The sequence below is a fragment of the Miniopterus schreibersii genome (genome assembly GCF_964146895.1).
Source record: "Miniopterus schreibersii genome assembly, chromosome: 7".
Lineage (NCBI taxonomy): Eukaryota > Metazoa > Chordata > Mammalia > Chiroptera > Miniopteridae > Miniopterus > Miniopterus schreibersii.
In genome coordinates this window covers 57,532,405-57,557,318 of record NC_138108.1, presented here as the reverse complement: position 1 = coordinate 57,557,318, position 24,914 = coordinate 57,532,405, and positions in this window count along the sequence as shown.

Genomic DNA, 24,914 nt, shown 5'->3' with positions numbered 1-24,914 from the left:
TGATTGCTTCCAAAGTGAACTGTAGCCCCACATAACCTAGTCTCTAATGACAGATAGTGTCCAAGCATGTGGTTTGTTCTATAGAAACATGTATTGAAAGTCCATGTTTGATCTCTATGTACAGCCTTCCCCACAAAGGGCTGCAATACAGACTCAATCTCTTCCAGACTTCTGCGGAGAGGTTAAGATATGCTATAAGTTCATTTGCTTTCCACCAAAGAAATGCCTTGCATTTCAGGTTCTAAATAGTGCAGAAGAGCAGAAGGGCAGAGTGATTCTAGAGAAGCTATGTTGTAACTTCAGCCTAGGGAAGTAATAGCCTTTGTCAGAAATAATGGGATTATGGGGAAAAATTAGAAAAAGATTGACTGAAGTCCTTGGGACTTGATGTCCCCCTGAGTTATATTTCAATTAAGACTCAAGAGACATCTTGCATAACTGCCCAAATGGTTGCTATTCTCAAAACTCAGCTCAGCTGGACCTCTAGAGACCTTTCAAAAGCACCACGCTACTAACCCTTGTTAAGCGCAGCGCCCTAGGAAGTTCCTCTTGATTTGGGTAATACGATCAAGAGGGAGTGAAACAGGCATTACGGCTTGTATGGAATCCAAAGGTATCTAGCTGATTAGGCCAAACACAAATTCTAATTCCTTTGTAGTAATTTGATAAAAAGTGCATCCAACTAATGTAAACTTCCAAAACAAGACCTCTCAGGGAAATTCCCGGAATTAATGACACATCTCCTTTCAGACTCACATTCAGTAGAAGACCGAGCTTCAAACCATTCATGTCTCCGAACTGCCTCTAATCACTATGCATTTAATATCCTGAAGAAGCGCAGTATGTTAATTAAGCTTGAGACACCAGTTTAAATTCTACCAGAATGAGTTAGCACATGCAGGGACTAGCACAGAGCGGGCAGTGCTGGTTCTCTTTCTCTTCTCGAGCAAGCACACAGGGAAGATGCACGCATGGCTATTAAAGCGAGCTTGTGCATACAAAAGCACATCATCGAATATATCAGTATAGAATTTTAAGGTAGTATTATTCTGCTGTTTTTGTCCCACTGGACTAAAAGAATAAAAGCAATTGTTTAGCAGACTTTACCCGGGCTCTTTCATGTAATTACTAATTAATTTCATCAATATTATTCAGGCAAAAATTCATTTAGATTGAAATTTATAACAATTATCTCATATATGTACAAAATTTACATATCAAACTGTTCACCAGTATTCTATGTATTTATAACTTTAAAAATTAGAAACACTTTAGTTGTGCAACAACAGGGGACTGGTTAAAAAAAAATTATAGTGCCCCTCAATAATTTAAAACCATACCAAAAATAATAATTAACAACCTATGAAGTAATCATGATTTATTTTAGGAAAGAGAAACAAATTACAAAATAGTAGGTAAAAAGCATATATAAAAAAATACACACACAAACACACATACATATAGATGAAAAAATTTTTTAAAGACTTGTAAGAGTTATACAAAAATACTGATAGTATAAAAATTCTGAATTAAAAAAATATTTTTACATTTATACTTTAATGTCTTGTTTATATTTCCCACAACAAATATATGTACATTATCTTATATAATAAGAAAAAACAATTATTACCAAAGAAAAGACTCAACAGAGTGAAAGCAATTAGTCAAACTGTAAGAGACTGTGTAGGCAAAACACTCAGCTGATTGAATTTTTCAGTTTTCCATCAGTTGTTTTGATTATACACACATAGCCTCGTTTGCCAGTTTAGAGGCAAAGACTATCAGAAAGTCTAAACAAAGAAGATGTAGGTAGCAATAGCATAGGTTGTTCATTTTTCCAGTGGACCCGCCCTCTGATTCCCTCATCTCCTGACTCTCCAGCCCAGGATGAGTGTCTAGCTCAGGGGGTCCGTTTTCTCCCAGCAGGGCCACATCAGTGTTTGTGGTGGAGGTGCTTGGTGGTCTTGTGAGTGTTGAGTGGTCTCAGGCAGATGTGCAAGCAATCCAGATGTTAAGGAAGATCACTGATTGTAAAGATAAAAGGATATTTCATATCCTTCTAACAAAGAGACACAACAAAGCAATAGTCAAAAGTAAATGGCTGCAGGAAAACAGTCATCTGAAGGGTATGCTTGAATCATTTTTGCATATCATAGAAGATCCAGACTCTGAGCCACACACCTGGCATTTTTTTAATTTCCCCTTTCTTAAACTAAAAATCAAAATGACCTGAGACATTAGCCGGAATCTGAAAATAAATGGTACTTGGACTTTTGCCACATACTCACTTACCACCAGTAAATCCTGGCTAATTGACTTGTCTTCAGTGGATTGTTTTTGTACTACATTCCCTTTTGAAAAAGACAGTGAACCTATAGGCATCCTAGTAGGTTCCGATCGCTCTCTCTTTTGCTTTTTGTTTGTTTTATTTACTTATTTTTGTTTTCACTGCCATATTTTAACTTGAAACAACCTAGAAACTACAAATTTTCTAGGGGCAGTCACAACACTCTCTACCAAGAAATGCAGACATTCAAAGTAAATGAGAAATCCTAGAGACCCTTTATGAAATGTCTCAAATTGCCATATACTATTTGTTCATTATATTTTCTTGTCATTTTGTTGCCTTAAAAAAACCCAAAATCTTATATAAAGCACATGGCCAGAGAGGCTGAGCTGATAATCTCCCAGTGTCAATGGAGCACGGCCTCTGCATTCATTACTTACTTCTGCAGGTATGCTGATAGATGTTGGTCTGGCCCTGAGTGCTTGGGATGGAGCCATGATTTCAAAGGAAAGTATTAAATATGACTGAAGGAACTTTCTGATAAAAAAGATTCTGTTCCATTATCTAAAGAGGCAGCAAAGCATAGACAAAAAAAATATTAAAAAGGATCTTTAAAAAAAAAAAGCTGGTCTTCAGGTCTATCTTCTAGATAATTGTCAGCTACCTCTGGGGAAGCCACTTACCTCCACAATGTATGGAATGGGGACAAAAATGCCCTTGGTATCCTATGACATGTGCATTAGCCACACACGCCATCCCCAGTGCAGCCACGTTGCGGGCATTCTTGATTTCTGTCGTCAAAGTCCACTTTTCCTTTGGTCCTTAGCACTTGCCAGCTTGTAATATAGTATAGGAAGTATTTATTTTTATGTGTTTTATAGCTTCTTCCTAGTGGGACAGAAGGCCCATGGAGACTGTGCTAATCTCTGTTTTGTTTATTGATTTACCATTAGCACCTAGAGCAGTGTCTGCCTCATACTAGGTGCTCATTACATTTTTTAAATGGATGCCTTATGTGCCACATGCTCAAGTCAGATATGCTATGAACTTATAGGTGTAAATCATTTTTTATTACAGAGCTGTTAACAAATTCTGTCGTGTAACCCTCTTTGTTAAGTTTGCTAATATACACTCAAGAAAGATTGCACAATTCTCTTCCCAAATTCTAGGGCTCCTCATTCTGGTTCTCTGTATTTCTGATCTCTCTGAGCTGACCTTGTGCATTGAGGATCAAAGCAAGCCTCCTTAAATTACTGCCTGTTTCCTAGTGTGTTGCACTTTACACCAGTGCCTCCCTAGAACTGTGTACTTACAAAAAAATTAGGAAAGTGCTTTCTTCCTTCGAGGCAGTCAAGAGCCTACTTTTTATGAACAGTGGACTATTTTGTATTTACCAAGATGGTTGAGATACTAATTTATGTTTTGCTTTTATTGCTCTCAGGGAAACAAAACATATGGGGATCCATTTATGCATTTTTCTCCTTTTTCCAACCTTTAAGATGGAAGCGGGCCTTTTGCCCCTCCCTTCTTCAGGTGCTGTCTCAAAAAGCAAAACCTTTCAAATAACTTCTCCCGTATCTGTTGTGAACACGTAAGCCTATTGTGGAGCTTACGCCAGATGTAGCAGAAGGACTGGGAGGAAAACAGTTTTCACTGAGGAAAAACTGGGGGTGGGGCGTGGGTTGCAAATTGTCTAGGGTCTTCCTGGCCATTGCAAGGACTTTGGCTCTTAGTTGAATTGGATGGGAAGCTATCAGAGGTGTCTGAGCCTAGGAGTGGCATGTTATGACTTTCATTTTAACAGGATCACTCTGCTGCTTCATTGAGAATAATCTGAAGTCCAAAGAATGTAGTCAGGAAAGGAGTTGGAAGTTATTACAATAGTCTTGGCAAGAGATTATGGTAGCTCAAATCAAAGTGGGGCTGCAGAGCTGGTGAGAAGTGGTCAATTCTTGGGAGAGGAGGCCTTCGGGCTCTACTTTTTCACAAGAATTAGAGGTGGGAGTGTTTTGACCCATTTAAGCTTTCAGAGGCCTGGGCCCCTTCAGCATGCATTGCTGCGGTGGGTGGGATTTGAGGGTAGGCTGCAGATGTGAGAGAGTAAAGCTAGCTGGCTCACACAGGCATTGAACCCATGACCCTGGTCTCATTAGCTTCTGCCCTAATCAATTTAGCTAAATGTGGGCCAAGAAACTCCAGAGTGCCCTGCCCCCCTCCCATCAAGTCCTACACAGTCTGAGCAGTATCTGCCAACCTCACATAAAATCCTTGAAGTTTCTTTGCCTTTGTTGTTGAAACAATATTAAATGCCTATAAAGTGGATTTGGAAAATGAAGCAAAGTTTACAGAGAGTTCTGCCAGTAAAAGAGCAAGCCCTGTCCATCCTGGACGCATGTAGCCATTCTCAGAGTCGTTTTTATAGGTTCATTTTGATAGTCTTTCTTAACTGAAAACAATTAAAATTTTTTGAAGTTGCTCACTTTTCCGTGAGGGATCAGTCACCTTCTGGGCACTCAATCATATGTTCTAACAGGCTTACATGCGGAAAAGAAATACCATTCATTATGCCTCAAACAGTAATAAGAGACAGAGATAACCACCCTTGAATAATAATTTTTAAACCCTTCTTCACTGAAGGCACAATGTTCCTTCACAGGAGAATAGTCACGTGGGGGAACATGGCAATTATAAGGCAATTGGTTTGTTTTTCTAGCAGATTTGCTTTATTAGGAGTCCCCTAACGTGTTACACGTTCTGTTACAAAGTGTGACAATCTATGGCGCATTCTGGGGATTTCAGAAAAGGGAAAGATCTTGCAAATTATTATCTGTGACAGAATTATAATTTTACAAATGATTAATCTCAATCATCCGTCTCTTTTTTCCTCTTGGGTTAAGCAGAAAAATTATATCCTGCAAAATTAGCTGTCAAAATGCGAGCCTGTGGTTTTGGAGTCTTCGTACATCAGGAAAACGAAAAGGAGATCTTTATTAATGAGCTGGATTAAATAAATAAAAAGGTTATTGTGGGAGACATGCTGCTCTGTTGCTACAATATGTCTCATGATTTCCCAGTAGTCAGATAACATTTACCAAATTGAATCAGGATTCGATATGACTATTACTTGCTTCCAAGGCTATCCTATCACCTGAGTGTATTTCCACCTATGCCTTCCTTTTGGACTGGATACAAATGGAAATGCACTTTATGGCCCTTTGTTATTCTATTGTACTGACTGGGGGTAAATATTTTGATGACAAGCATTTGGAAAGTATCTTAGAGTGGGAATATTTTCCATCTCTCACCAGACCAGTGCAGAAGTCAGAGAGCAGCAGTTCAGGGAAGAGGAGAGGAGTTAAACAGAAAATTACAATTTGAGAACCATGTAAACAAACCAAGAAATCCTGAAATCAGCCATTTCACCAAGAACTGTGTAAACAAACCAAGAAATCCTGAAATTATTCATTTTACCAGACATTTCTTTGGAATTTCAGTACAATTATTATGAGTTGGTATCATTCTTACGATCCATATGTCCTGTTACTTTGACTTTCAAACACATATGTATATGTGTCACCTTCCCCCCAAGCTAGACTGCAAGTTTGATTTCTAGAATATAGTAGATTATCAATAAATAAAAAAGGAAGAAGAGAGAAAGGGATATTTATAAAACAGATAACTAAAAATAACAGTGGCTCATAAATTGGGCTGTACAGATACCTAATAATATGTTTAATCCTAGAACAATTCACATCATGATACATCTTTTAACTTGGAAGAAAGAGTCAAGAGCTATAAGTTTTCCAAGCACACAAAATAAAGCAAAAAAAAAGGAGATTTTGTAGTGTAAGGATGCTCAGGGCTGCCTTCATGCACAAATACACAGCTACCACAGCCTTCCCTTTGGCTTTGCCCTTGTTACTGTGATATTGTAAAAAAGTGGTTGTTGGCTTTACCTTAGGTCTGCGGATTTTAAACTCATCAGGATTTTCAGATGTCAGTGTATTTTAAAGTATATTTTAAAGTTGCACAAGTAACCCTGAGGGTCCCCAGAGCTCAGGCCCCCCAGCTAAGGTGTGTCGTTGCCATTGTTTCTGAGGGGGAGGCGGGAAACTGCTCGACTTGACTCCCTTTGCTCTTTACTGCTCCTGGCTCAGTCAGGATCTTCAGTTAAAGGAACGGGGGACCCCGCACAAGTTACCTGAATAAGAAAGGGGGTTGATAATAAGGACACATAGGTGCCAGAACTGGAAAATGGCCACAAGATGAGGCAATCCTAAATCCACAGATTCTTTCATGACCTTGAGCCACATTTTCTCTCTCTCTCCAAATCTCTCATCTTTTTCAAAAAACCCCTGTGCCTGCTTCTCTCTCCATTCTCTATGGAAATACTTCTTTATTCCTCATGCACCCAATTTTATTTTTGTCCATCACAGAGCTGCTACTTCCGTTTACTGTCCGCTCCTTGTAAGCAGCTCCTACCTGATCGTGAGAGCTGTCCAGACTCTTGCTGTAATGACCTGCTGCCCTGAGCTCCTGCTGCCCTGGGCTTCCCTCCTGAGAGAGAGTCTGACTGGCTCAGCACATCTCTTCACAAAAGACCACACCTGAGTTTGCTGGCTAAATGCCTTTGGGCCAGGCCCCCCCATCCCTCTATCGGGGACTGGTGGTTGGGAGTCATGTTGGCCAAAGTACCTGTGCCTCAGAAGATTTCCTTTAGAAAGGTTGTGCACACGGCAGATACCTGGGGTCTTGTTGAGCGTGTCTCAGCATCTGCCATGCTTTAGAGTTACTTATATATATTTATACACATCTCTCATCTTCTGATTTGCGAGCTCCTGAGGAGCTGCTGAATTTTTATATTACCAGTAGTATTTAGCAGCATACTTGGCATACTTTCTTTGTCTAACCCATGCTTTTTGCTTTGATATGTATAATTATATTTCTCTCCCCTTCCTTCCTGACTTTTTTCTTTCTTCCCTCCCTCTCACCCTCTGTCCTTTCCTTTCTTTACCCTTCTCTTCCTCATTTCTTTCTTTTTTTCCTTCCTTCCACAACATGTGAGGACTTACTATGTTAGAGGCTGTGCTGGGCAGGGTAACATCAAAATGGAAAAGACGTATTTACTACTGTCAAGATGCTCACACTCATGTGGGGAAAAGACATCTAAAATAAGATGTTATGTTTAAAATAGCATTTGTTTGTCTTTCTGGCATTTTTCTTCTTCCCTTATCTCATCTAGCTCACTAATTCCTCATTACTTCATTGCTTTGGGGATTTTCCAGGGCAGAACACAGAAGAAGCAGATGTCAATGTTTTTTGCCTTTTGTAAATGCTTATGCTCATGGAAGAGATGTTGTATGTGTCCCAGAGGGGAAATTTGGAAGGGTGTTCCTCTGAGAAAATAAGAGAAAGAAGAAAAAAGCCTCCTACAGCTGGGAGGAAGTGTGTGCACGGGGGCGAAGGTTGTGAGGAGGGGTGGTTATCTTGTCCTTTCCTTGGAAACACTCCAGGAAGTGGGTCTCATAGCAAATAGTTCAATCCTGCACCCCCGTGAGGCTCCCAGCCTCCCCAGAGCATGGGAGCAACAGAGTTCTTCTACCTGCAGCTGTCACTTGACTGGGACATTAAGCAGGAGAGAGGTAAACAGTGTCCAGAGAACCTTTTTCCCATCTTCTGAGGGCTATCAGATGCTGGGACCTCTACACAGTGATGGGCAAGGAGGGTTTCCCACTAAGGAGTGAGACAGAACTTTACACTGGCTGTGTGAGAAGGGGCTTAGGTGAATTTAAAGGAAAGAAAAAAAAAAACTATTTCTTATAAGTTTGTGAAATCCATTATATATGTAAATATATGGCTGTGATATAGTATGCTAATTTCTAATGGCAACAATTAGGACATATTCTGGGATCATGGAAGCCTATAATGTAAGGAAATTTTTGCTTCTGGTGACCATGAGCAGGAACGTGTGCTATGGGTCTCTGACTTTAAGGATAAAGCTAAATAAAACAACAGACTAGAGAAAACAAACAACAGGCCTACATGCAATGGGGTGACACACATGCCTCATCATTACCAAGTCACATCAGCAAGATGCCAGCTGCCCTTGTAGGCAAGGTAACTTTTTAAAAGGAAGGCAGTGCTCACTTCCTCACTGTTCTCCCAGGTATTTTGTTGTTCTTCTAATTCATTTACCCTGTTAGAATCTCATTCAGATTCCTCTTTAGGGAAATAAAGAGATGTCTTAGAGAAATCTAGGGCAGACTGAATTTGTATATAGAAGATTAATTATAAACTATAAAACACCTTATAAAAGTTATATATTATAAGTGGCTTTATTAGTACTGACAAAGTTTATCAATGTTTCCTCCAACAAAGTATCTCAGATCTGTTCTAAAATCTCAAATGAGACCATTTTAATATATCAAAAAACATTCTTTGATTAAGTGTTATCTCATTGACACAACCATATATTTATCAATAAATATATGGGACCAGGCTCTGTGTCAGGCGTTTTGTATGCAGTGGTGAAAAACAGACAAAGTTCTTGCCCTCAAAGAGATTATGATCCAGTAGGGGAGACTAATATTACACAAGTTAGCCAAGTTGTGGGAAATGCCACCAAGGTCAAGAACAGAGTGTTTTAAGAGAGGAAAAGAGGGGTTACCTATTTAAGAGTGAGCCCAGTAAACAATTTTTGAGAAAGTGAGCTCTGATTGTCATCCTGAATGATGAATAAAGTCCAGGAAATGAGAGATGGTAAGGGAGAGGGAGCGCAAACATTTGAGCTTCCCAGGTAGAGGCAGACATAACACGGGTAAAATTCTTTGAGGCAAGAATGTTTTGGTGTCCTAAAATAGCACAGAAATAGTGCACGCATTGTTCTTAAATGCCTCTTTTGTTGAGTCATTTTTATGAGCACTGACATTTTAAGAAGCTTCCCAGTGGTATTCAAAATATGGCTGCATGAAGACTTTCAAAAATAGCAGGACAGCCCGGCCGGGCATGGCTCTGCAGTTGAGCGTCGAGCCAGGATGCAGGCGATCGGGGTTCGATTCCCAGTCAGGGCACATGCCCGGGTTGCGGGCTCGATCCCCAGTTGGGGGCGTGCAGGAGGCAGCCGATCAATGACTCTCATCATTGATGTTTCTCTCTCTCTCCCTCTCCCTTCCTCTCTCTGAAATCAATAAAGATATATTTTTTAAAAAATAGCAAGAGACATGTGAACAGAGGTAAGGGAAGGTTTATATTTATACGGACTGATTCTACATTTTTTGTATAACTAGTACATATGGAACTTAACGTGACATTATAGCTTACATGGAAATTAGGCTGATTTTGGTAACTCACTTTCATCTCCCCCTGTGAACATTTAATATAATGTCTACTGTCAATAAACACTCAACTATCTGTATTTCTTCCCTTTTCTGTCTCATAATAACCAAAGTGTTGATATTGTTTATAAGACCTCTTTCGCACACTAGATTAGCTCCCTATACTTAATGGTTATAGTTCAGTGTCTTCATTGTCCAAGTGATCAAAATTTTATTAATTCTCACTGCACTATAATGAGTAAAAGTAAAATCTAAATTTGGGCTATGTACTGTTTGTGTTTATATTTCTGACCCACTCAGACAGATGTCTTTCAAAGCAGTACAGTCTAAAACACAAACTTGTAATCATTTGACACAAAACCGCTTTCCAAAGTGATTAGATGCAGCCAAGCAGAATCAGCTCTCCACTGCCTCACATTTCATACTTTTATTACCTTCATTAATGTGTCTAAGCATCACCATGAAATGTTACCTACCACCAATCCATACCATTTGTGTAGCCTTCTGGCTGCACTGTAAGAGTGTCTTTTATAGAATTTTGCTCAAAATTTCTTTCCACTCAGCTTCAGTTACTATAATTATTAAAGCCATACTACAAAAGACACCATTAGAGTTTGCTTCAATTATATGAGTGACACAGTTTTCCCAATGGCCAAAGCTGGAGCACTTTAAGCAACAAAACAATGAAGTAATAGATTATAACCCAAAGTATAAATATACAGGGGTGAGCATAAGTAGGTTTACAGTTGTGGGTATGCCAAACACAGTTTATTCTTGTATTTCTATTTATTAATTAATTAATTATTGTATTGTTTTTTATTATTATTAACCTATTTTTCCCACCCCTGTATATATATTTGAATCCATACTGATATAATTAAATTTTTGAATAGATATATAAATGGGAGAAAGGAACAAATCTCCCTTAGAAAGAATTTCAAAAATAGTTCAAAAATGAAACAAAACAAAAGCTCCAGTAGGTGGAGCTTAATTCTCTTGCCCTTAGGTTGGGGCTGAACTTTGTGCCACTTCCTAAGAAGACAGCATGGAAAGGTAAAAACTGTAACTTTGCAGTGGAGAAACCTAAAGACACTACCTTAATCAAGTGACCCATGCTGGCATCACCAGCTCTAAGTCATCGTAATATCATGTGCCTCCTGATGTGGCTGAAGAGACGGGCACTTCACCGCTGCGGTGTCCTTGCCAAAACCATGGCCCCGGTCCAATATGAGAAAAGGTTTGACAAAGAGTCAAATTTAGAGACATTCTACAAAACAAATGATTTTCTAAAGACCAGAATTATATAAACTGTCAAAGTCATTAAAAAACAAGGAAGGACTGAGACACTTACAGACCAGAGGAAGCTAAGTGTGAGGTGGGATCCTGGGTGGTATCCTGAAACAGAAAAAGGCATTCCTGGTAAAACTAGCAAAATCTAAATACAGCCTAGAGCTTAGTTAATAGCAATGTACCAATGGTGGTTTTCTTTTTTTGACAAATGTACCACAATTATGTAAGATGTTAACGATAGGGGAAACTGGGTAAAGTATATATAGAAATACTGTATGTGTGTGTGTATGTGTGTGAGCGGGCATGCTGTAAAAATAAAAGTGTGTTGGGCCTGTGATTTTTACCAGTTCTCCACCATCAGACACTTGATTTCTAAGGACGAGAACACTGGTTACTCTGTTGTTTCTCCAGTGAGTAATTCACCCCTGGTCCCCACGCGGGGCTGTTCTCTGCACAGAGGGGTGCTCATTGTATGCTAGCCCCTGACGGCATGAATGTGCTGCTTCGGGAAGATTGTTCCAAATCAATCATTCCTGATGCAGAAAATTTACATCTGAAAAGGCTGTTCCCAAGTACCTTGGACACAACTATCAAAACCTGGGGAAAAAAACGGTGAAATGCCTGCTTTCACTGTTGTGACGGTGGTGGCAGTTTTGTTGTTGTTACATACATCTAAATCGTCAATTTAGGCATTTTCATCCTGAACTGACCCAATAAATTAATTATGTAATCTCTGTATAAGAACCTCTGAAGGGGAAACAAAATAAAATCAGAAGCACAAATGAGGGAAGTTGGAGAGAGAGGGAGGGAGGGAACAAGTATGAGAAACGCGAGGATCAGATAGAGAAAATCACATCCACACCCAGGCTGTTCCAGCCCAGGTCCCCAGCTCCCGTCTTCTGTAAGTAGCTCCTGTCGCTTCTGCATGTGGCAGTGAGTGTTCAGCTCTCCCAGGGTGACCCTGCTGTTTACCTCGCCAGCCTGCAGTAGCTGTTTACATGGCACGTAGATAAACAGAAAACGCACTTGCTGGTGTCCAATAACCGCATTAGCAAGAAAGAAAATTAATGAAGGGTACCGCAGAGGAGTATGGTGTGTTGAATAAAACACTTTCCCCAGGAACTGAAAGAAGCCTCTGCCTGTGCGTCGCAGCCGCTTATCACTAATTCAGAAGGTCCCTTCAGCCTCAGACTTTTGTCTTTCTTCTTTCCCGCAGCCTGGCTTTCAAGCTCCAGGGCCGGCTCTGCGGGCGCTGTGCTCTGGGGGCTCAGAGGAAGCGGGCGAGGGAGTTCATTAGGGATATTTCATAGTCCCTCCGATCGCAGGGCCCCGCCTCGCCGTCACAGGTCACACTGCTCACGGAGGGCCTTTCTTTATTTCATTAGTTATCCTTGTAGGGCTAGGAGCCTACAGAGCCGGTCCTGCGACCTGCCATCCTCACCGGTGGGATGCGAGCACCATTCAAAGCCTGCCCCGCGCCCTTGTGCATTCACCGATTGCAAATCAGCTTATTGTATTTAAAAAATCCCACATTTTCTTGAAAACGTGGCGTTTGAAGATGAAACTCTCGTTCTAACAAAAGCATGCATATTACAGAAAGGAAAAATAGAAAAGAAGATGAGAGAGAAAGCTGGAAGAAAAAGAGGGACAAAGAAAACAAAGACACATGGCCGAGCAGAATGATCAGGTAGGATTACGTTTTCAAATCCAGACAGCTGACCTACGAAAGTCAGGCCTTGCTTGAGGTTTTCATTCACTTCTACGTATTTCTTTCTTTTCAGAAACCTCTGCTCAAAGCCAATCAGCATTGCTAATGTTTTTAGTCTCCTTCCAGCCCTGAGAAGTCAAACTGAGGAAACATCATTAGCCCTGTGGAAAAGCAGGAGTCTGGAGACCAAATGGACCCTTTTCGCTCTCACCTTTGTGGATGTGGCCCCTCGATTACAGCACATTCTTCTACTTCTAAGATTTATTTTGAGCCTATTGCTAGAAAGCCAAGGCCATTAATGGTTTTATCATTGAGATCCCTGGTTCCAGATGGCCATTTGCAGTTTTAACATGAGCTGCCTGTTGAAAGAGAACATGCTGAATATAATTTCATAGAAGCTATACAATTTTTGGATGCATAGAGGAATTCATCTCATGTCTCACTGATAAAATGAAACTTCTGAAGCGCCAAAGAACATCAGGATGAACAATGGTCTGAATCCTCCTACTCAGAAACTTCTGTCTGCCCAGATGCAGTATGTATTCCACTGAGTCTCTATTAAGTCTAATTCTCACTAGGCCTAAGCTGATCTTTAGGGCAGGAAGGCTGGCATACTAATGTAGAAGCTGGTTACATACGCGTTCCTGCATGAAAAAGAAAACTTTTCCAAATTTGAGCAACCCTCTTAGGCTTTTGTTTCTTTGTCTGAGTGGCTGGCAACTCTACATTCATATCCTTGGTTAGTATGAGAATGCATACGTGAAGACTACTTGGCACTCAGAAGTAGAAACATGCACGATTTTTAAGAATATTTTAGAATTTTAAGGGCATTTATTCAAAGCAGCAGCACTGTGTTTATCTCCAGACAACTGAAGCAACACGAAAGAGTTTTTACACTGTACCAGACTTCCTTGCATTGCATAAAATCAACAAGTGCCCCTGTGTGCCTGCCAGGGCTGGATTGCACAGCGCCAGGGAGCACCGTCAACACAATGTGAGCAATGCCCTCAGAGTCTGCAGTGGTACTGGTGCCTACTATGTGCAAGGAATTGGAAACGGTTTCGTGGAAATAAATATAGCCCAGTCCTTGACTTCAAGTCAGTTTTAGACTCTAAATGGGAAGACGTACCCTATGGATGTATAAATTAAAACAATACTTTAAGAGCTCAGTTACGATAGATGAGAATATAATATGTGTCACAAGACACTGGGAGGTTCATTGTCAAATGTCTGCATAAACAATGAGTGGCTATGAGTCTCCGTGAGCAAAAGGTGCCCTGGCCACTTGGGTACCCCAGGTGAGCAGATTGGTGTCACGCTTCAGTTTTAGCATGTTGATCCATGTTTATTTCAGCTTCGCTGCTTATTCTGTAATATGTTTTTCTTTTTACTCGTACTTTGAAAGCCTGATCTTAGACGCTGAGCTTTAATATTCTACATTTCCAATTCTGTTAGTCTTCTCTGCAGCCAAATGTGCTTACAGTCTTGTTCACCAGTCTTAATAAAAAGGATGTTTGCACAGCAGGGAGGCGTATTCTCATTTATCTCTGACCAGAAATGTGAGGAATGGAAGGGCCTGATGGCCATTATCTTAACCCTATGTGACTGCAAATATTTTGAAGTAGCAGAGGAGACAATTGGACCATGAAACCCACATTAAAGTCTGTTTCTCTCAGCTATAGACTGCAGATTAAGTTCTCAGCTATTTTTCTTACATAAGACTGTTTCCTTCTTTTTGCAGTAAATAAATATAAGATTATTTTGTGTTTGATAAAAAAAAGTCACGTAACTTGAAAGACTGCAAAACTCATGAGTTCAGAGTCCTCAGTGGCATATTATTTTTTGAAATTCCTCCCACCCTATTAAAGAGAAACATCAAAGGTCATGACAGGGCTCCTCTGTTATGATGTCCTAGCCATCCCGTGAAAGAAAGTCAAAGCCATGGAAAGCTGATTCTATTATTTCAAGTGACAGGATTTTCATATTCAACTTGCTGCAAACAAAATTTAAACATCAATAAAATTAAAAGGATGACTGTATTGATCTATTCCTCAAATGGTATATAAGCAATTCTAAGACTTTGATAAGAAATTCTTTGAGAGTAGTATAAGAAGCACTCACACACACACGCATTACTGAAGATTAGTAAGTATTTCTAAGCAAACTATAATCAACAAAGCATAATCACCAAGTGTCTTTAAGTAAATACTCTTTCTAATAACTAGATCTTCACTTATGGAAAGGCTTTCTGGTGTTTTTGAATAGGCACATGAGTTTAGTTAATAAGTAGCATAGAGGTTCTTTCTATACCATCCCCCCTAAATTAGTAAATTGAGTACAAAATAATCTAACAACTCATGTTTCTTAGATATCTTCTATGTGTCTAACACAGAAGGAAAAGAGAGACAAAGATAACCTCTGCCCACTGTCTGATATCCATAGAGACAATAAAATAATTTGTAAAAAGTCTACATTAAACCCTGATAATAACATGCTAAGTACAGGAAAGGCTGAAGTGTAAATAAACTGGGAGGCTATTTGGCAATGCAGACATGGGATGGGAAAGGTCAGAAAACGGCACCATTATGGGGGAAGTTTTCACCAAGGAAATATAGTTTGAGCAGGGATTTGAAGGATGGTACTGGAGAGGTACAATCAAAGACTTGGGTCAAAGTGGGAGAACAGTGTCCCTCTGGGTCGTTTTCTACCAGGAACACTGCTGAAACACCAGGTTCTCATCAGATGTCTTGCTTGTTGGATGGGCCCTCATCCTGGAATAGGGGAGAGTTGGGGTCTTCTGGTCTCACATATCCCACAAAGGACCTTGACCCCCTCCCCTCCACTCAGGGGGCCGTCGGCTCCTTTCCTGGGACTCTGGGTGGTGAATGTCACTCTTGTAGGAGGGTTGCACCCCCTCCAAGGCCCTCAACTTTAATGCCATTGTAGCCATTCCACAGTTCTCTGCTCTAAAGAAAAAGCTGGCCAGAATTGTTGTAATCCAAGTACAGTACTCCTCTCTTATCCATGTTTTCCCTTTCCTAGGTTTCAGTTACCTACCGTTAACTATCATTCAAAGTGGAACATTCAGAAATAAAAAAATCATAAATTTTAAATTAGGTGCCGCTATGAGTATAGTGATGTAATCTCATGCTGTCCTGATTTATTCCACTCAGGATGTGAATCATCCCTTTGTCCAGTGTAGCTGACTCAGTTATCAGACTGACTGCCACAGCATCTCAGTGCTTGTGTTCAAATAACCCTTATTTGCCCAGCAGGTGTGGTTCATTGTCTGACGGTCAACCCATGAACCAGGAGGCCACTGTCCAATTCCCAGTCAGGGCACAGGCCGGGTTACGGGCTCAATCCGCAGTCGGGGGCATGCAGGAGGCAGCGGATCAGTGATCCTCTCTCATCATTGATGTTTCTATCTCTCTCTCCCTCTCCCTCTCCCTTCCTCTCTCTGAAATCAATAAAAACATATTTTAAAAAACAAACCTTATATTACTTAATAATGTCCCAAAGCACAATAGTAGTGAATTGGGATATGCCCAAGAGAAACCACATGCACATCCTTTAAGTGCAAAGGTACGTATGTTTAGGGAAAAAGTATATATGGGGTTTGGTACCGTCCGCTGTTTTAAGCATCCGCTGGAGGTCTGGAAACATATTGCGCACAGGTGAGGGGGGGCTGCTATATGCACTGCTGAAGCACTGAATCAGGGTAAGATGTCGAAGTCAGTCTGAGACAGTGACTCACAGAATGAAAACAAGTAAAGTATCAAAAATGATGATTCAAGTGGATGTGGGGGTTCCAGAATTTTGTCTCCCCCAGGGCCCTATCACTCTCCTATGCAGTTTTATGGAGAACCGCTAACCCAGGTTTACGGTCCAGTCCGCTGTGCTTACCCTTGTTGGTCTGAGTAGTAGGAGCAGGACAGACCGCCTGCAGGTCCACTGTCCAAGCAGCTACTAGTACACAGTAGTCACTTCAGTAGCCCCAGGCTCTGTAGCCACATGCCAGAATTCCTGGTATATGAGGTGTTTAAGAATATTTGATGAAACAACGAGAGAATGCTATGAAAGAGCTGTGTGCTTTCCACACAGAGATATTAGGGGGGAAACAAAACAAAAACATATGTGGCCTAAATAGTTACCCTCGGCTCAAGGCACACACCTCACTCTGGTGGTTCAAAGGTTATCCTTTTATAACCCTTTTATGTATTGGAGCTTTTAATGAGCTACAGAGAAGTAGCAGCAGCAGCAGATACTGTTCCCAGAAGATTTCTGGAATCTACTTGGCCGCTGTTCACCTCGTGAGCCAGGCATTTGGACAATGTCTCAGAACAGCGAGCGTGGCATGGAAACTCCTGTGGCGCCCGTTTTGATGTGCACCAAGGCCCGGCGTCCCAAGGCCAGCTAGGAGCTATTTCTCACACTTGCTCCTTGTTTCTCAGCCTCCCCCTGGGAGGGAAGACATTTGTTAGCCATCAGGGAGACAGAGGCTTTGAACTGCGCCTCTCACCCGCCGTGGACGGTGGCTCCGAGCCCTGGCAGCGTGAAGTGTCCTGAGTAATATGAGCTTCCTCTCTTCCACCCTCTGTGAAAATGGGGCCGGCCCACAGCTGAGAAACAGGAAACAAACCAAGTTGGCCAGTGTGCTGCCAGGGCCTTAAATGCTGCAAAGCAAACACGGTGGCTCTCCTCCCAGAGGTGCGAGGAGTAGACTAAGGTTATTTCAACCAGACTGAATTTCCTAGTCCTATGAGGTCTGGTTAAGGTCGTTGCCTAACTGGATGCTCTGCAGAGAACATAAGTGAAAAGTGAGAAAAAATTTTCCAAAAATGTTCTGACATAATTGAAAATAAAATTTCAAATAAATTTTATTTTGCTAAAGATATCTTATTTTTTTTTATTTTATTAAAGTTTTAAAATTTTATCTCATTGAGGATTTTTATTAAAACACATTTTATTTTATTAAAAATAATATCCTTAGTCTAGTTAATCATCTAGGCAACAGTGAAGAAAATAGATACTTAGCAAATATTGGCTAATATCAGGATGAGTCAAGGCCTCAAAATGCAAGTCAGGTTACGGCAGCTACTAGGCATTCCCAGGTCTCTCTTTCACCTGTTTCTTGGCGCAGGTGGCTCTCTGGTTTATGAAGTGGGGCAATAAAGACTCAGTCTCTTCACTATAGGAATACCTGTGGGATATGGTTGGCTACTAGGTTTAACTTAACTCAGCGTTTTTTCCTTGGCATGTTCTGCAGGACACACCCAGTTTAGAAATGGAATGAGGGAGCTGAGGTTTGCTTAGCTCTGGCACCAAAGCCTCAGGGCACCAGCTCCAGTAATGCCCTCCAGGGGCCAGGAGAGCGCCGCCTGCCCTGGTCTCTCCTAATCTGAAAGACAGACGACGGGTAGGGCAACAAGGAGGTGAACGTGTGGGTTTCCAGGAGGTCTGCCTGGCTGTGGAGCTGCCCAGTGGCAAGACCCCTCCATCTGGTTGACCTGTTCTAAGAATGCTCGAGGAAGAGCGGTGCCCGACCTGCTTGCAGGCTGAACCAGTCTTTTGAGAGAGACTGAAGCAATGTAATGAGTCTTCTGCCAAGTAGGAGAAACATCTTACTGGAAAGATTCAAATAATGACTTTAGAAAAAAACTTGAAGGTAACTGCAATGTCTATACTATTTAAATAAGGACCACCTCAAAAACTGGTAGAATCTGAGTGTCTTCAGGCTCAGCATTTGGAGATGTTCTTCTCTGAAGATGTAGATTGGATGATGGCCATTGTCTTGATTTCCCGATTTGCTCTCGTATAAAACAAACTGCTTGCTTGCTTTGATTTCTTGTTAGAAATAAATAAATAGGAAGTTTAAAAATTGCCATATGTCTAAACAATAGAAAGTGCTATTAAAATGCTTATGAACCCTCAAAATAATTGCTTCAAAGGGACCTCTGAACTTAGGTGAACTTTGTCATGAGGAGGTCAGATGTTGTGGACAGAGGCCCCCCTTAGGCATGGACACCACACACAGACTTAACTGCCCTCTATACACACATCACTTATTTCCACCCCCAGTTAGGGCACCGTTTTGACTGACCTTGTGCAAATTACAGCTGCCTCCATATGTGGCCACAGACACTGGGAGGTGATAACCCTTAGGAGAACAGGAACTCCTATAATCACCTCTAATTACAGACATCAAACAAACTGAAACCAATTCCTTCTCTCTCCTTTGTTGGGGTTCCTGGGGTTTAAAAGGCCCACAAAGCACTTCCTTTCAGGAATATAACCAAGACACTAGCAAATGCATATCACTTATACTGATAAACAATGTTTATAAGTGTGTCAATCAAATTATAAAATAAAATACTAACAGTGCTGTAGTTGTTAACTGTCGTTTTATCATCAAAGCTGCTATAGTCAGGGTCCTAAGATCACAGCTTGAGGCTAGAAGGGGTCAGGGCTGCCTCAGAAGCTCCCCCTGGCCTAGTGTCATCTGGTTCCCAGGGACCTGTACTTCTGGTATTGGAAATAGCATGCAGGACCCCAATTACTCACACCAGGTGACCAGTGAGCTACAACAAAGCAGCATGCCCACCCTGATCTATTGAGAGACAAACCAATTCCACCACCATCACCAGCCAACACAGCCTGCCTCTCCCTCCTAGGGACTCTGAGTTCTGAATGAGGAGTCAGGTCCCATGCACAGCATCTGCAATTGCCCTCCCTCAGAGCTTCTGGAATATCTAACTCTAGGGCCTTCCAGGTTTTTTCTTTTTTTCTGGCTGGAATGAGAACTCAATAGAAATCATTTCTAAGTTCCCCTCAGACTTTCTTGATAGAACATGCTGACATTCAAATGCTAATTCATGATTCAGGGAGAGAGAGTAGTGGAATCCTGGTTTATGTCACTGTTGGCATTGTACTGTATAAAGTAAATGACCTATAGATGTATTTGACCTACATAGCCTACCCAGTGTTTTAAATTTGAATTAATGTTCAATGTTAAAAAAAAAATGTCAGAGGATGTCCCATAAAAATCAATTTATGGTTTCTCTTAAAAATGTTGAATATTTGGCAACACTGGGCCTGCATTCCTGCAGGGTGACAATCAGCTGGAATCTATTTGCCTCTTTGCACAGGGCCTGCATCCTGTCCTCTAGATCACCGTGTATTCTCTGTGCCCCAGAGTAAGGCTGATGCTTAGACCGAGTGACTGGAGCGGTGGGGCACCTTCACCTTAGTTATATGCCTGGCTTCTGTATAAATTTGAGCTTGTGATTCCTGCTTTAAGTCATGCAGTCTTTATATACCACTTACGCCTTCCTCTGCTGCCTGTGATAGTTGCCTGGAAATTTTAGTACAGTCTTGGTGGCCTGCTTCACAGAACAACTCCCAGTTTAACTCCCAGAAGGGGTACAATCTCCGGATTGCATCGGTAGTCTTGTATCTCTTATTTTCTTACAACATCCATGAGAAGTCTTTGAGAAGAAGTAGCATACAAGCCATTACTTGTTCGTGAAGAATTTAGATTTGGGTACCTAGTAGTTTTGTCAAAACCTAAAATTAATGTCTATGTACCCAGAGAGAATGACCAGATGAACCCAGAATGTACCCAGAATGTGTGCAGATGAAGGCTCTGCATCATAACTAAAGATCCCGTAATTCCTCCAGATGAAAAAGGTTGCCCTAAGCTTCGTAAGTAATTTAAAGATTCTGTGAGAGTTACTCTGACAAATACAGCTCCTGAGACACAGTAAGGGAGTAAGAAGAGAGAGTGAGGCTGGTTCCTTCCATAAGCAGTGTGTGTGGGAGCTCAGAGAAGGGAGAGGCTCCAGGGAAGTGTGATTCACAGAGGTGGCATCTCAGCCGAGCCTTGAAGGGTGAGCGGTATGTGAACATTTGGAAGCAAAGGGAGGAGCTTCCTGTATCAAAGTAACAATTTGAAAAAAAGGACGGGAGGGGGAAATGTGGGGAGTGTACTAAGAAAGAGAACAACTTAGTTTGCATGGAGTGTAGCTGACATTCCCAGACTTTAAAATCATCAACAATTTAAAGTTGAAAATTCCTGGGTTTACCTCCAAACACCTATATTTTTAAAAATTAAATTTATTGGGGTGATATTCATTAATAACATTACATAAGTTTCAAGTGTACAATTCTATAATACATCGTCTATATATTGCATTGTATGGTCACCACCCAAAGTCTAATCTCCTACTGTCACTATATATTTGGTCCCTTTTACCTTTTTCAACCCCCCTTCCCCTCTGGTTACCACCATACTGTTGTTAGACACCTGTTTTCTAACCACCACTACAAGTGTTTCTGTTGTGGAGGGACCACAGTCCACACTTGGAGAACTCTCATTGTGTGTGTAGTGGGTAGATATGGGAGAGGTGTTAGGGTCTGGGTTACAGACAGCTTTCACTTCAGGCTGCAGAGTTCATCATTTTTCTGTATTCAGCCAAGAGCTACTTTTCTTGGTAGTTTAGTATTTGATATTTTGATAAGGGGGAGGAATGCCCGAAAGATGACATCCAAATTTGGATCTTGGGAGGCAGGGAACAGAAGCAGAAAACATGAGAGAAGGACTGGGAATAGACCTTGATTCAGTTTTTGCCTTCGGGTTGGGTCAGCCTCTGTTTCCCTTGGATTGCCTCTAACAACACCGTGTGCTGTGGTCCAGATGCCCCTGGCACCTAAACCTTGTAAGACTCAATTCCTCATCTGTGAGAAGGAGATGAAAATGGTATATTTCCTGATCTGGTGAGGATCTAAATTGGGTAAAGTATCTGAAAGGCCACTAGAAGCCTGCACTTTTGTAAGTAATTCTTTTCCTCAGGAGAAAAGTCAATTTTTAAAGTTCCTAGCTTGGCTCCATGGATACCAGTACAACTGTGCCACAGTTTCCCTATGTTTGCAGGGTATGCTTATGATCAAACACTAAGAAAAATAAACTTGATACAAAATTGTACATCTAGATTAATCATAATAACTGCAGTGTACACTATATATATAGGAAATATAGCTGTATTTTAACAGTGGTTTTCTCTAGTGGTGAGATTGTACATACATTTCTTATTTCTTTGAATTTCAAAATTCTTTTCTTGAGCATGTATTTGTAGTCAGAAAAAAAGAAACTTTTTTTTCAGTCCCAGAACCCCAAAGCCATTCTGCAATAAACCTTCTGATGACCCCAGTCTCCTTCATTTTCACTTTTCCTGCTGGAACGCAGACCCATTTTCTTGACTGAGGCTATGTGTGCAATTTAGAGAGGCCTCCTGAAAAGGAAAATGAAAATAGCAAAATGCATGCCTTGAGTTTGTGAAGACTAAGTCAATATATTTCGATGAGAACCAGGAATCCTTCCAATATTCCCATTTGATTTGCTTCCAAATGTTTGCCTTTTTAATGGGTTGTAGGTAAATGGAAAGGGGATACAGCACTGGAGCACAATAAACACTGAGGAGGCTAACATCTGGAGAAAGAAAAAGAAGAACATTTGTAGGAAAAAGCCAATTTTAGTTCTAAAAGGGGGCATATGCTTGTTTCTAATTTCTCTGATTTTTTGTGGGGGATGGGAGGGGTAAAAAGCAGGGGTACATGAGAAGGGAACTTGAGGCATGACTTGTGTTGTACGCCGGACTTCCAGAGAGACAAGAAGTGGTGCTCCCAGTACGTTTAACATGCTGCTCACAGTTTGAAGCCAGAGCAAGATCAAACTGCATACGATGCTATGACGCTCCGACTTATTAATGTCAGTGTGGCAGGTTTCTAAGGGCTGGAAATTAGCCAGATGAGAAGAGAGAGGTCTGTGTCTTCATTATGTGAGTTGCTGAAATGATTAGAATGAAGGACCGAGACCCTTTGGACCATAAGGTACAAGTAGTATAAATCGCAGAAGATGTCCTTAGGGTGGAAATCATGACCATCCAAACTGGATTTCCAGTTAACTGATTACATACTCAGAAAATGCCAGGGCCAGTGTCTTAAGAGACAAAAGGATCCCTTCATGTTTGGTCCTACCTCTTTTTGTTCAGAAGAATGTGAGAAAGGAAATTAGGGTTGGATAGCAAAGAGAAAATGGAGCAATGCAGGAGGGTGATAGCAGTCCACATTCTGTTAACAGGTTTCCAACGTAAATTGCAGAGGTAAAGTTTCAAACAATTGTGAAGAGAAAAAAAGTGTATCAAGTAGTCTAAAGATGGAAGCCTGGTGTCCCATCAGACTTTCATGCCAACTCCACATTTTTTCACCTGAACTTATTGCAGGAAAACAAATAAAATATATATACAAATATGATCAGAAGTGGCATAAAACATTTGCATGTTTGTTGAAATGAGTCCCTAGCTTTCTTCTGGTCTTCACAAGAATGCTTTTACAAGAAATAAAGCATTTAATTTTATTTCAAAAGCCATTTATTTTCATATTAAAGCAAAAACAACTAAGCTCTCTAAAATATCTGTCATCTGGAATGTTTGATGATGAGGTCTTGGGGTACTGATGTACTTGTTTTGCTTTTGTTTTTATTTTTGGAGGTAAAAGATAGGGTGGGTTGATTCTAATTGATAACTATTTTAGTTTCTCATTTCATCTTGCTGGCATAGGACTAATATAATTATTTCTTTAGCAGCTTTTAAAAAATTATTATACCTATCAGAAGAATAAGTCTGTGTGTAAAACAAAAATAAATCTATATCAGTAAATTTCTTGCTGGTTTGCTTTCTTATTGTTTGATATATTAATATGACCATTTAAAAATACTTAGTTTCTACTCATTTCATTTCAAAGTCTCTTATTTATCAAAATACTGCATTGTTCTCCTTAGGTGTAAAGTCAGAATTTTATCACCAGATACTGGTACTCAGCAATACTGAATAAAAATGCAATGGAGACAAAGTTTAATGCCATAATTTTTGTTTGAGTCGGTTTATACTGAATATTTTTGGGTTTTACAAGTAGATGTTCATGGCTGGCTTAGCTAATAAAAAATATATAGGTCTATGTTTTAAAAGTTCAATACCATGTCAAACTGCAAACATGCCAATGAAAATCTTTTTAAATGACCATTGTTTCTCTAAGGATTTATGAACTATCTCTCCCTCAGAACTCGGCTCATACTGAGTGTTTGTAATTTCGTCCCTCAAACAGAGCTAGTTGGTGACAATGATGAGGAAACATTGCTTCCTCATGAAGTACTGAGCCCAGTACCCAGAAAGATCCAGAAGGCAAAATACAATGCTATTGATTTTTTCTTTTCCCCCAGGTTGATTAGGTTAAAAATGTGTCGAATGTGAAGAGGAATTATCTTTAAAAGAAAGACAAAAATCCAACATAAACCCCAAATCAGATACCAGAAAGTTATTTTTCACTGAATTTTGTTTTATTAGAAATACATCTAATGAAACAGAAAAAGTTCATAGGAACACATTTATTTGGAAATCAGCGGTTTTCTTCCCTTATTTTTTTTTTTAACTTGTCTCTCCTAAGGAAATGGTTAATAGATATTAAAAAAGAAATAATTACTACAATTAACATTCACCTAGTAATTAGTAAATTATCTTTGCAATGGCCTGCAGGAGTTTTTTCCCCTCCAGATGTGGCAAGGTTTATCCTTTTAAATCAATTGTCAGTTATTCTCAGTAAAGAAAAGGGAAGAGAGCAGGAGTGAAAAATTTGGCAAATCTCAATCTGATGGCATTTGAAAGACCCAGCAGGGCCCAGAAGGAGGTCTCTTTAGCCTCTCAGAGCTACTCTCCTCCTACAAGCAGGGCCCCTCCAGGTGGATTTTGTTCCTCTCCCTCAGGACAGGGTCGAGTCAAATATATTCTACACATTCTGCATGAAAGAACTGTTATTGTGCTGATGGTTTACATTTTAAATATAATATTGAATTCCTGCGAAACAGAGATATATCTAGTAATGTATTTTTAATCAAATAAATAAATTTCAGTTTTTAGATAAAATGTGACCTACAAATCATTGCTACAGATGTGTTAATATAGAATCTTTATTTCTAGGAGGTATTACATGCCTTTAAGTGTTTTGCAATGACATTAAAAATGTGCCTTTGAGTTTGAAACCCAAACCATTTTCTCACCAACATAGGTGTATGGGATATACAATGAGATAAGCTTGATTTCACCCTTTGAAAGGACGTGACAAGATTACACTTTCTCTTTGCTTTGAGGCTTGGCTGTTAAGGAAGTACATCGATGTTTGTTTCCAGCTTTTTTTCTGCAGCATCCTGCTGTATGTGACATCACTGTCCTGTCTGCAGTGTGAA